Source organism: Quercus suber, unplaced genomic scaffold, assembly GCF_002906115.3.
Source record: "Quercus suber isolate HL8 unplaced genomic scaffold, Cork oak 2.0 scaffold_185, whole genome shotgun sequence".
Classification (NCBI taxonomy): domain Eukaryota; kingdom Viridiplantae; phylum Streptophyta; class Magnoliopsida; order Fagales; family Fagaceae; genus Quercus; species Quercus suber.
The window spans coordinates 151593-162094 of record NW_027069643.1 but is presented as its reverse complement, the minus strand read 5'-3'; positions in this window follow the sequence as shown (position 1 = coordinate 162094).

Genomic DNA, 10502 nt, shown 5'->3' with positions numbered 1-10502 from the left:
GAGAACAATTGTTTTCCAAAGTTCAACTCTTGTTTCAAAACAAACTTTTGTCTAAAAAAAAAAAAAAACAAGAGAAATCTCTTTTTAAGAAAACTCTATTTGTTTGTTTAGACTCCTTAAAGCAGATTGTTTAACCTAATATATTAACCAAGTGATTACTTAGGTTAATTATGAGATCTAGGTTAAACAAGGATAGATCGTATCATGCAAAGTAGCAAAAATAAAGAACATAATGATATGATGATCCAGGAAAACCAATAAACCAACAATTTCAAGGAAAAAACTAAGAGAGGATTTGATCTAGCTATCCTCACAGTAAAACAAATCTATTATAGAGAATTGACGTTTTTACAATCAGATTTAACCCTAAATGTATTGCTACCTTCAGTAGTAACTTACTGACATGACCACGTGCAAGCTCCGAATCCACAGACTCCTTTTCTCTTGGATTTACACCACACAAACACCCACACTTGTGACTTTGAGATCCCACTCAAAAGTTTCAGATCACAGCTTATTGATTTTTGCAGAAACTAGATTCCACCAGTACTTGATTGTAGATCTTGTTCCGGTAGATACTTGTAGAGTTAGAAGGTACAGAACCTCTCAAATCTCACAGGAGTAACTCACAAGTCTTTCAAGATTTTTCAAAATGTAGCTAGGTGTTTTATATGTAGGAGTGTTGGACTGAAACCCTAAATGTTTTCGCAGGTTTGGGCCTATTTAAAATTTTGCAGAAATTCTTTTTTTGTAATTTTCGATTGATCGAGCTTCACAAAAAAATAATTCTTTTTCCTGCAGCTTGTACGTTCTTGCATTTTGACCTGTACAACTTTAAGCAATGTCTAACACCTACTCTAGACATGTTTTTGTTCTCAGTTTGCCAACACATACAAGTTGAAATTCTAAATATTTAATCCTAAATCTTTAGAACCTAACAAACTCTTTCCCCAAAGTTCAACCATTGTTCGAAACAAAACTTTTCCCAAAAAGTCATGAAGTTTTTCAAAGGAAAACACTCATCTTTTCAAATAAAGATAAAAGGTCTCCTTTTACAGAAGGTTACTTTTTAATCTTTCATTTTAAATGGCACACTTTTTATGAGGTTTGTTACATGTCTATGATTCACTTCCATTGAATTATTAGACTCCCTCAAGTAATTAACAGATTCCACACACCCCCCCCCCCCCCCCCGGGCACGTACATTAACCATTTTTGGTTTAATAGTGTTTATGCATGAGAATGAACATGGATGATAAAATGAGTTTAAATGCAAAAGGAAACATCTCCCCCCTTCTTCTATTTTATGTTGTATATATTCACATGTTTGATACAATCACCTTTTACTCTTATAGTTGGATGCCAAGATAGTCTGATAAAGAACAAAGATGAGAGAGAGAGATGTTATTATTTGATTAAATTTGGGATGAGCTGATTTATGTTGTTGTTTAGATTTGAAATAAGTTGATATGTGATCAGGTTGTGCAAGATTCAAGTCAAGGGATTTAATTAAAGTCCCTTAACATAAGATAGTGTTGTCCCTGCACAATAATGTGTTTTTTTTTTTTTTTTTTGATAAACTAAGATTATTAACCACTTAAATTTTGCCTGAAAGCAGTCATTCATCTACTCACAGTCACAGATCTCCCATTCACTTGTGTAGTGAATTTTGGATTTTAAACCATATTATTGCTGAAGAAGTCCTTTCAACAATAATTGTTGCAACTGGTATGATCAAAGGTAATATAACTAATGAGTAAACTAAATATTAAATATCAAAATTTTTTTTTTTTTTGTTCATTTCCAGCATCTTTTCAACAAGCTGCCCAATCTCTTCAAGTTTTCTAAAGTATCATATCCAAGGTAGTAAGTTGAATTTCTAAAAAAAATTATTTAGATAAAACAAATCAAGACAAATCAATTTCTCTCTATTGAAAGCTAAAGAAAAATTAGCTAGATTCGAGCACACGACACCGAGTAATAACTCAAAATTATCTAAACGGTTAACATGTTTTGAACTTCTTTTTATCAATTCCTCTTTATATTATTGTGAGCACAAAATGTAAATATCAATTTTTACAAACTCATGGGTATTACTCACTTTTAAAAATTGGCTTGCAAGGGGAGAATGCCAAGGTGGTCGATACCGTACCGTACCGGCTAGTATGTACAGTACTGATATGTGCACTGGTACTGAAACATTAACGTTTCTTACTAGTTTAAATACCGGCCATACTAGCCGTACCGGTTGATTTCGAGTATTTTGGCCGGTACAGAATTATAAATTGCATATATACATATGTTTAAACTTACACTTAATACATGTGAGACACTAGGATCATAAATTGCATAATAATAATAATAATATTAATAGTTCAACAACCCAAAAAGTATATAATAATTAAACTGCCTATTAAAAAATAATAGTAATAGATTAAACTACTGATTATATATCCATGTGATTTATTGACTCTGAATGGGTCAAAGAAGTACAAAGTTGTAAGTTAATTAATTAAATTAGCCGAATACTACATTCAACATCGTTGTTAATTTGTTATTTTAAAATTACCTCAATCTCAGAACTGAAATAATATTAAAACGGTCTTTTTTTATTTTTATTTTTTGTTAGAAAAACCCGATAAAACGGTTGTTTATTAAGATTTTTAATTGGCAAGTAGAAGTAGTTCATCAAGAAACATATCAACCAACAACTGGGTTTGGAGGTAACTGGGGACCGTCCGTCCAAATTACAATATCACTAACGTCCAAATTGCTAATGTGTTATCTCAAAAAAAAAAAAAAAAAATTGCTAATTTGTTTGCCGACCGAAATACATAACTAATTAAGAGAATGGTCTTGTTAATGAGTGAAAAGCACATAGATTAAGTGTTATTAAATGAGAAAAGTTAACTGAATATCCTAAAGGCGGCATGGTTTAGAAAATATTTTTTTCAAAAAATTTATGGGAAAAAAAAAAAAAAAGGCAAAAACACCATTTTAATCCCTACATTTTGGAATCACAGTCAATTTAGTTCCTACATTTTGATAATAGTTAATTTGGTCCTTATTATTTTTAACTTACAGTTAATTTGGTCCCTACTGTTAACTCACTAACGGAAAATGTTTACGTGGTAGACAGAATGCATAATAGGCACAGTTGAATCTTACATGGCCAATAAAATAATTTTTTTAAAATTTGAATTAACATTAAAAATAGATTATCCCATATGCATCAAAATCAAAACTCATATCTTCTCTGTTCAATGAGTTCTCACCAACAAACCCAAAATTTTTTCATACAAATTAGATCCGTTGCAACTAAAACTAACCCAGCTACCCATATGACTAATCTAGTACAGCTGCAACCTAGATTTGGTCTTCATGCTATCACAGCATTTGTGGGTTTGGATCTAATTGTGGTGGTGCGGTGCTCGCTCCGTCGCGAGATTTGCACAGATGAGAGAAACCAAAAAATAGCAGAAAAAAAAAAAAAAAATGAAGTGAGGGATTTTTGTGGTTTGGGTTGAAGATTGAAGGTTAGAAAAGATTAGATCTCTATTGATTTGTGCGATTTGATTTCGGGGAATTGATAAGCAAGTCTCTCTCTCGGCCGAGTCACAAGCTGGTTAGGGAAAGAAGAACAAATGCCCAGTGTGGACGACTAAATTTCTCGGTTCGAAATAAGTCAAACAAGTAAAATAGTTGTACAAATGTGAATTTGTATTGATGATTGTGTGGTACAATTCTCTGTGATTACAAATGAGTGATCCTCTGATTCGATCTCCTTGAAAGATTTATTGATTACAGTTGTGGTAATGTGATTTTGATTTAAACATCAAACATACTTCAGTTTGGCTGAAGAATGGATTAAAGACCTTTGAAACAGAATTACAATGAATCTCTGGCTATGAGCTTGTTAGAAATTCTTTGTTCTTCGCGTTCTTCGTGTTCTTCGTGTTCTTGGATTTGTTCTTCGTCTTTGCAGATTTATGGTGGAAGTTCTTCGGTGCTTTAGAGGCTTGAATCCATAGAGATTCACTGATTTGTGGTTTGTGAGGTTTCTGGAGGCTTTTGAGCTTGATTCCAGTGAACTTTGAGATCTAGAAATATGATTTGGATGATTCCTCTTCGAATGTTCTTGTATTCGAAGGTTTGTGGTGGAAGTTCTTCGGGGCTTTAGAGGCTTGAATCCGTAGAGCTTCACTGATTTGTAATTTGTTGATATTTTTGGACACTTTAGGCTTGATTCCTACAAACTTTTGGATCTAGGCGGATGATTTGGATGTTTCTCTTCGAATGTTCTTCGTATTCGAAGTTGAAGTTCTTGAAGTTCTTGGAGGCTTTAGAGCTTGGTTTCGGCAGGGCTTCTGGACTTCTGAGTGCTTCAAATGGTTTGGTGTCCTCCTCCCAGATCTCTAGATCTCCTTAGATCTCTTCCTCAGATCTCCTTGAAATGCCTTAGGAAGGTTTCTATTTATAGGAGTTTAGGGCTAGGTAAGTGACACGTGGCGGAGCTTGATTGGTGACACGTGGCAGAGCTTGATTGGTTCGCTTATGTCATCGCTTACACGTGCAAGACTGATTATGTCATCGCTTACACGTGTGCTGATATGTGATTGGTTTTTGCATGACACTTGGCAAATTTCTGTTGTTTTCTGAGCAGTGATAGCAAAACCTAGTAGTAATACGTGGCGCTTTGTCATTGGCTGTATTTTGTGGACTTGGTAGTGTGACGTGTTAGCTTGTGATAGGTCGGGAATTTTTCCTGTCTACAAATGCCCCCTTGAGACTCGTTCACATACACAGTTTCAGAGTGTGGTGTGAGAATGAGTTTCGAAAACAGACTTTTACTCTTGGCTCTTCGAATGAAGTGATTGGAGGTGGCGGAGCTTTTAGCAGGATGAGATAATTTCCGAGGAGTAGACCCACCCATATGAAAGGTTTTGATGAGGCCGAAAAGAGATCTGTGAGTATTTGAATGTACTTGCATGACCGAGCCTTCTCAGCAGAGGTTAAGTTGAAGTAACTTTAGAAGAGTGTTTTTGGATCGTTGGCTGCGATCACATGGTGTAGAAGATGGGGAAGACGCGAGGATGGTGGCTGGGTACAGCATGCAGAGTCATGGGGCTAGCCTCTTGTTTTTAAGAACCACTGGTGAAGTTATATCAGAAGAGCATACTTCAGATTACGGCGAGGCCATGTGGGAAAATGGTTGAGTGCGCTTGCGTCATCGTTTTACTCAGGTTAAGTTGAAGTAGTTTCAGAAGCTTATGGATTCTGGAGATGACGGTGTTGGTGGTGAAGAAGACGGGGATGAAGCAAAGCGAATGGGTGAAACATACGCCACCATGGTTCTGATCCTGTATGTCGGGGACCCTCTGGTGTAGGTGTTTCTGGGAGATACACCTTTGAAAATGGGATGGCTGTATGTTTGCATGGGGTCTGACAGTAGGTCATTGAATGTGCATGCGTAATGGGACCATACTGACAGACGTTAAGTTGAAGTAATTTCAGAAAAGTTCATTCTGAAATACTTCAAGTTGAATTTAAGTTGGAGTAATTCCAGAAAGTGTGTTTTGAGGTACCAGCAACGATGACCTCTGGATCCCACGCCGATGGGAACATGGAATATGGCTTTGGCAACCATTTACCAGCCCCAAAGGCTGAACTCTGATGAACTGGTGCCCCAGAAGTCGTTTCAAGTGTTGGATGGAAAACAATTTGTAGGATACCCCAACACTTTTTACCATCTTCACTTACTGCTACTTGTTGGAAAGGCACAGAAAAATGAAAGATGGAGCTAACTTGTGATTCTGGTACTAAAAACCAGTCAAGTTGCTGTTTGTTTCGAACCACTGCTTCTATTGGCAGGCCAAACAATTGGAAAGAGACTGCGGGAGACCTAAGATTTGGAACTGGTGTCTCTACTGGACTTGGATTTCCTGGCCAACCAAATCCACAAAAGCATGGAAGGTCGATGCAGGCCTTATTATGAATAACTTTATGGACAAAGGTGGTTATTAGGTAGAGAAACAAAATTTGTTTGGATCTCAAAACTACAATGATGCTGTGAAGAGGGTTTCTGTCGAACCATGGGAGGGTTGATTTCAAACTGATTATGAAGCGATATTGGTCGCTAAGTGTTGAGAATGATGAAGCCATAGTGAGAAATGACTGTGAGAAGAAGGACTTGAAAATTTGAAAGAAGCAAATCTTCATTTCATGACTCAGTGTTTTTCTGAATGAATTCTTGATGAATCCGGCCCTTCTATTTATAGCAAAGAGACGAAGAATGGTGGATGGATAGTTGGGAATGGCGGATGTGAATTTTCGGTGAGACCAGTGGATGAGAATGGTAGGTTGGAGACCGGTAGAGAACGAGAATGGTAGGTGAGAGAGATGAAGAATGGTAGGTGGAAATGTTTGGCACCGAAAGGGGAATGGTAGGTTGGAATGTTCGGCACCGAAAGGGGAATGGTAGTTGGACGGGTGACCCGATGTAATTTCAAATTCAAGACACACTTGTGAGAGTTCATCTGTACTTTGAAAAAGAAGCCTTGATGAGGTCTGGAGAATAACCTTGAGGGGATCCAAACTAAATGGATGAATCTCGAGTCTTGATCTTGGGAGCTTAAGTTTTGGACATTGTCAGTACTTTGGAAATGTGGGTTAGATTGGTGACTTCCAAGTCACGAAAAACTATGCAAGACAAGTCTGGCTTGAAAATCTTGACTTTGGGTCAAATTCAGCACGAAAATCAATCTAGCTTGGAATTGAATTATTTGTTCAATTTTCGAGTCTCAAATGATGGAACGGATTCCAGAATTGGAATGTACGCGAAAAATTGAGCAAGATAGGTCCATCTTAAAATTTTTTGACTTTTGGTCAACATTTATGCAAAAGTCAACTTTTGGGAAATTGGATGTTTGCACAATTTTCGAGTTTTGAATGAAGAAACGGATCCCAAAATCGGAATGTACTCGAAAAACTGAGTGGGACAGGCCTGTCTTGAAAATTTTGACTTTTTGATCAAAGTCAAAGGCCAAACTTGGTCAAAGTATTTTTTTCTTTTTTTTTAAGGCGGTTTGGACCGGGTCAGATTTTCGGGTCGAACCAATCCGGTCTAGTCAAACGGGTCTGGTTAGTGGAGTATGACATCATTGATGACGTCATGCACTGAGGGCGTGTACGCGTATGGCGCGTGTACGCGTATGGCGCGTGTCAGCGCGTGGCGCGTGGGATATACGCCCCGGCGCGTGTGAGCGCGTGAGGACTGAGGGAGGCGCGTGAACCTGGCGCAGTGAACTACCGGATTTTCTGGCGGCACGTGAAGGCTCGTGGCTCGTCGTTTGGGCCTGAATTTTTCAAGTTTTGTAGATCTGAGGCCGTAAAATTTGCTGGTATTGTCTGTTTTCTGAATTGGTGGCCTGATTTGCACAGATTTCAAGGATTAAACCCTTGGTCATCGCGAGTTTTTGGCGGCGCGTGGTGGCGCGTAGTGGCTCTGTGGTTGATGAAGTTTCTGGGTTTTTTAGATCGAGGGCTGTTTGAGATTTCTGCAGGGTCAGTTTTGTGAAATGATGTCTGGATTTTCACAATTCTGACTGAGAAAGCCATGGGTCTTTGTTGGACTTATGGCTTTTTTGGTCTAATTTTACAGTGGCTGCCCTGACAGGATAGTGCCAGGATTCACATTTGTGAAGTAGGTAATGAGCCAATATCTTCTATCTCCATGGCTGAACATCCTCCCTCATTTCAAAATTCAGTGCAGTCTTCTTTGATTTTGAGTGCATTTGAGTTGCAAAATCTGACCTTAAACATTGGTGGCAGCATTTTTCTTCTTTCTTTTTTTGTCTATTAGCTTGCAAGGATTCCTATATAAGGCTGTCCCAAGCATGCACTAAGCTTGCATAAGCTTTGTCTTTAGTGGGCATCTTGATACTATGTAGAGAAACTTTGCTTCTTTATTTCAGTGGGTATCGTAATACTGTGTAGAGTTTATTTTTTTATTTTTATTTTTTTTTTCACAGGCTAAAGAAGTTCTCTCTTTCTCTGATTTTTTTTTTTTTTTTTTGGTTTGGTACTAACTGTTTTTTTTTTTTCATAGGCTAAAGATTACAATTGAAGCTCTCTCTTTCTCTGATTTTTTTTTCACAGGCTAGAGATTACAATTGAAGCTTTCTCTTTCTCTGATTTTTTTTTTTTTTTAGACGTGCCGTGAGATTTTCTTCTAACAAGTTCTTCGTTGTTGCTTATTTTTGTTATGCAGCAGACTTTACTTTATTCTTTGGGCTTTAACTTCGAGGTTTACACCAACGTTTTTATACTGATGTTTGTCTCCATCCTTGACGTTCTCATAGCAACAGTCATCTAGGCAACAACATTATCAAAGGTGTTCATGATTCAATGATGCTATTACTAGCATTTGATTTTGAAGTTGTACGGGCTTTTGTCTTGGCAATTATGCTGTAGCAACACTTTTCTTTTCAATGCAGTCATCTCAAGAGTCTTTGCAATGTAGCCACATCAAGAGTCTTTACCATGAAGCTGTGCCAGCACTTGTTCTTATACTGAAGCCATGCCAATATTTCACCCGCGCTGAAACCATGCCAACACCCACCTTTTTCATGAAGATCTGCTATGAAGTCACACCATTATTTGCACTGAAGTCGGGACAACATTCATCTTTGCCATGAAGTAATGTCAACACGTTATTCGCACCGAAACCGTGCCTACGTTCATCTTTGTTATGAAGCCATGTCAACACTCCATATTAGCACTTGTATTCGCATTAAAGTTGCACCAACGTCCGTCTTTACCATGAATCTACATCAACACTTCACTTGCATTAAAGTCGTGCCAACATTCATCTTTGTCATGAAGTTATGTCAACACTTCATTCACACCGAAATCGTGCCAATACTCGTTCTTGCCATGAAACCACATCAATGCTTCATTTATATCAAAGCTGTGTCAACATTCATCTTTGTCATGAAGCTGCGACAACACTCCACATTAGCTCTAAAGCCGTGCCAATGTTCATCTTAGCTATGAAGCAATATTTGCACCTACATCTTCACAATGAAACTGCATTGAAGCCGTGCCGACATTCATTTTTGCCGTGTCAACACTTCACTCGTACCAAAGCCATGCCAACATCCATTTTTGCCATGTCAACACTTCATTCCCACCGAAGCCATGCGAGCATTCATCTTTGTCATGAAGCCACGACAACACTTCATATCGAAGCTGTGCCAACGTTCATCTTTGTCATGAAGCCACGTCAACACTTTATTTGCATTGAAGTCGCATTGAAGTTGCACCAATATTGACCTTATAATAAAGCTACAACAACATCAATTTTCAGAGTGAACATAGCTCAGACATTGAGGATACGTAGCACTATAGCTAGACATCGATTTCAAGACGTTGAAGATGTAAGGAGTCGCTATCAAGACTTTGAAGATGTAAGGAGATGCCAACTAAAACTTGAAGATGCAAAGAGTCCTTATCAGGACTTTAAAGATGCAAGGAAATGCCACCAACAACTCAACATTGCACGACCATGCCTATAAAAGCAAAGTGATGCAACACCAATAATCTATCATTATTTTGGAGGAAGATGATGTCATCCAGATTTCAGAAATATGATGTGAAACGACACCACTCAAAAGGGAGATGATGTGGTTCAAATTCTAGAGCTATGAAGTGACACAACTTAGAAGAGGGACGATGTAGCTTAGACTTGCAAGGTACAAGAAGATGCCTCCAGGAGATAAGTAATGCAAAACATACTTCAGAAACGTGGGAGAGTGTCCATAGAAGATAGGCAATGCCATGCAGACTTCATTTCTTGCAAAAAAATGGTTGAAGATTTTATTTTGCTCCACAACCAAGAATCAACTTATGCTCATCATCATTTCAAGGACAGCTAAGCAACATCAACTCCTTGCAGTCTTCATCTTCGACTACAACGATCTTCGATCATCCTATTGAGTAGTTGACTACCTTCAAGTAATGTCTTGCTGACCAAAGGGACCTTAAAAGCATATTGACAACCATTGCAAAATTCTTCAAGCCAGACTGACAATCCTTCTTCTTTTCATGTGACTAAACTTAGTGACAAGCACGAAGCTGCCTACGTACCCCGGAAAGGGATCAAGTCATCACATAGTTCAACATTTTTTTTTTGATAATTTTTTTTGATGATTTTTTTTTGATATTTTCCTTTTGGATGATTTCTTTGTTTTCTTTCTCTTTTTTTTTTTTTTTTTTTTTTTTTTTTTTTTTTTTTCTTTTTTTTTTTTTTTTTTTTTTTTTTTTTTTTTTTTTTTTTTTTTTTTTTTTTTTTTTTTTTTTTTTTTTTTTTTTTTTTTTTCATAACTTGATATTAATTTTTTTTAGTGCGTGACTGAACTCAGCAAAAGAAACTAAGTTGCCTACGTACCCTCGAGAGGGATCAAGTCATTACGTAGTTCAAATGGTTTTTTTTTTTTTTTTTT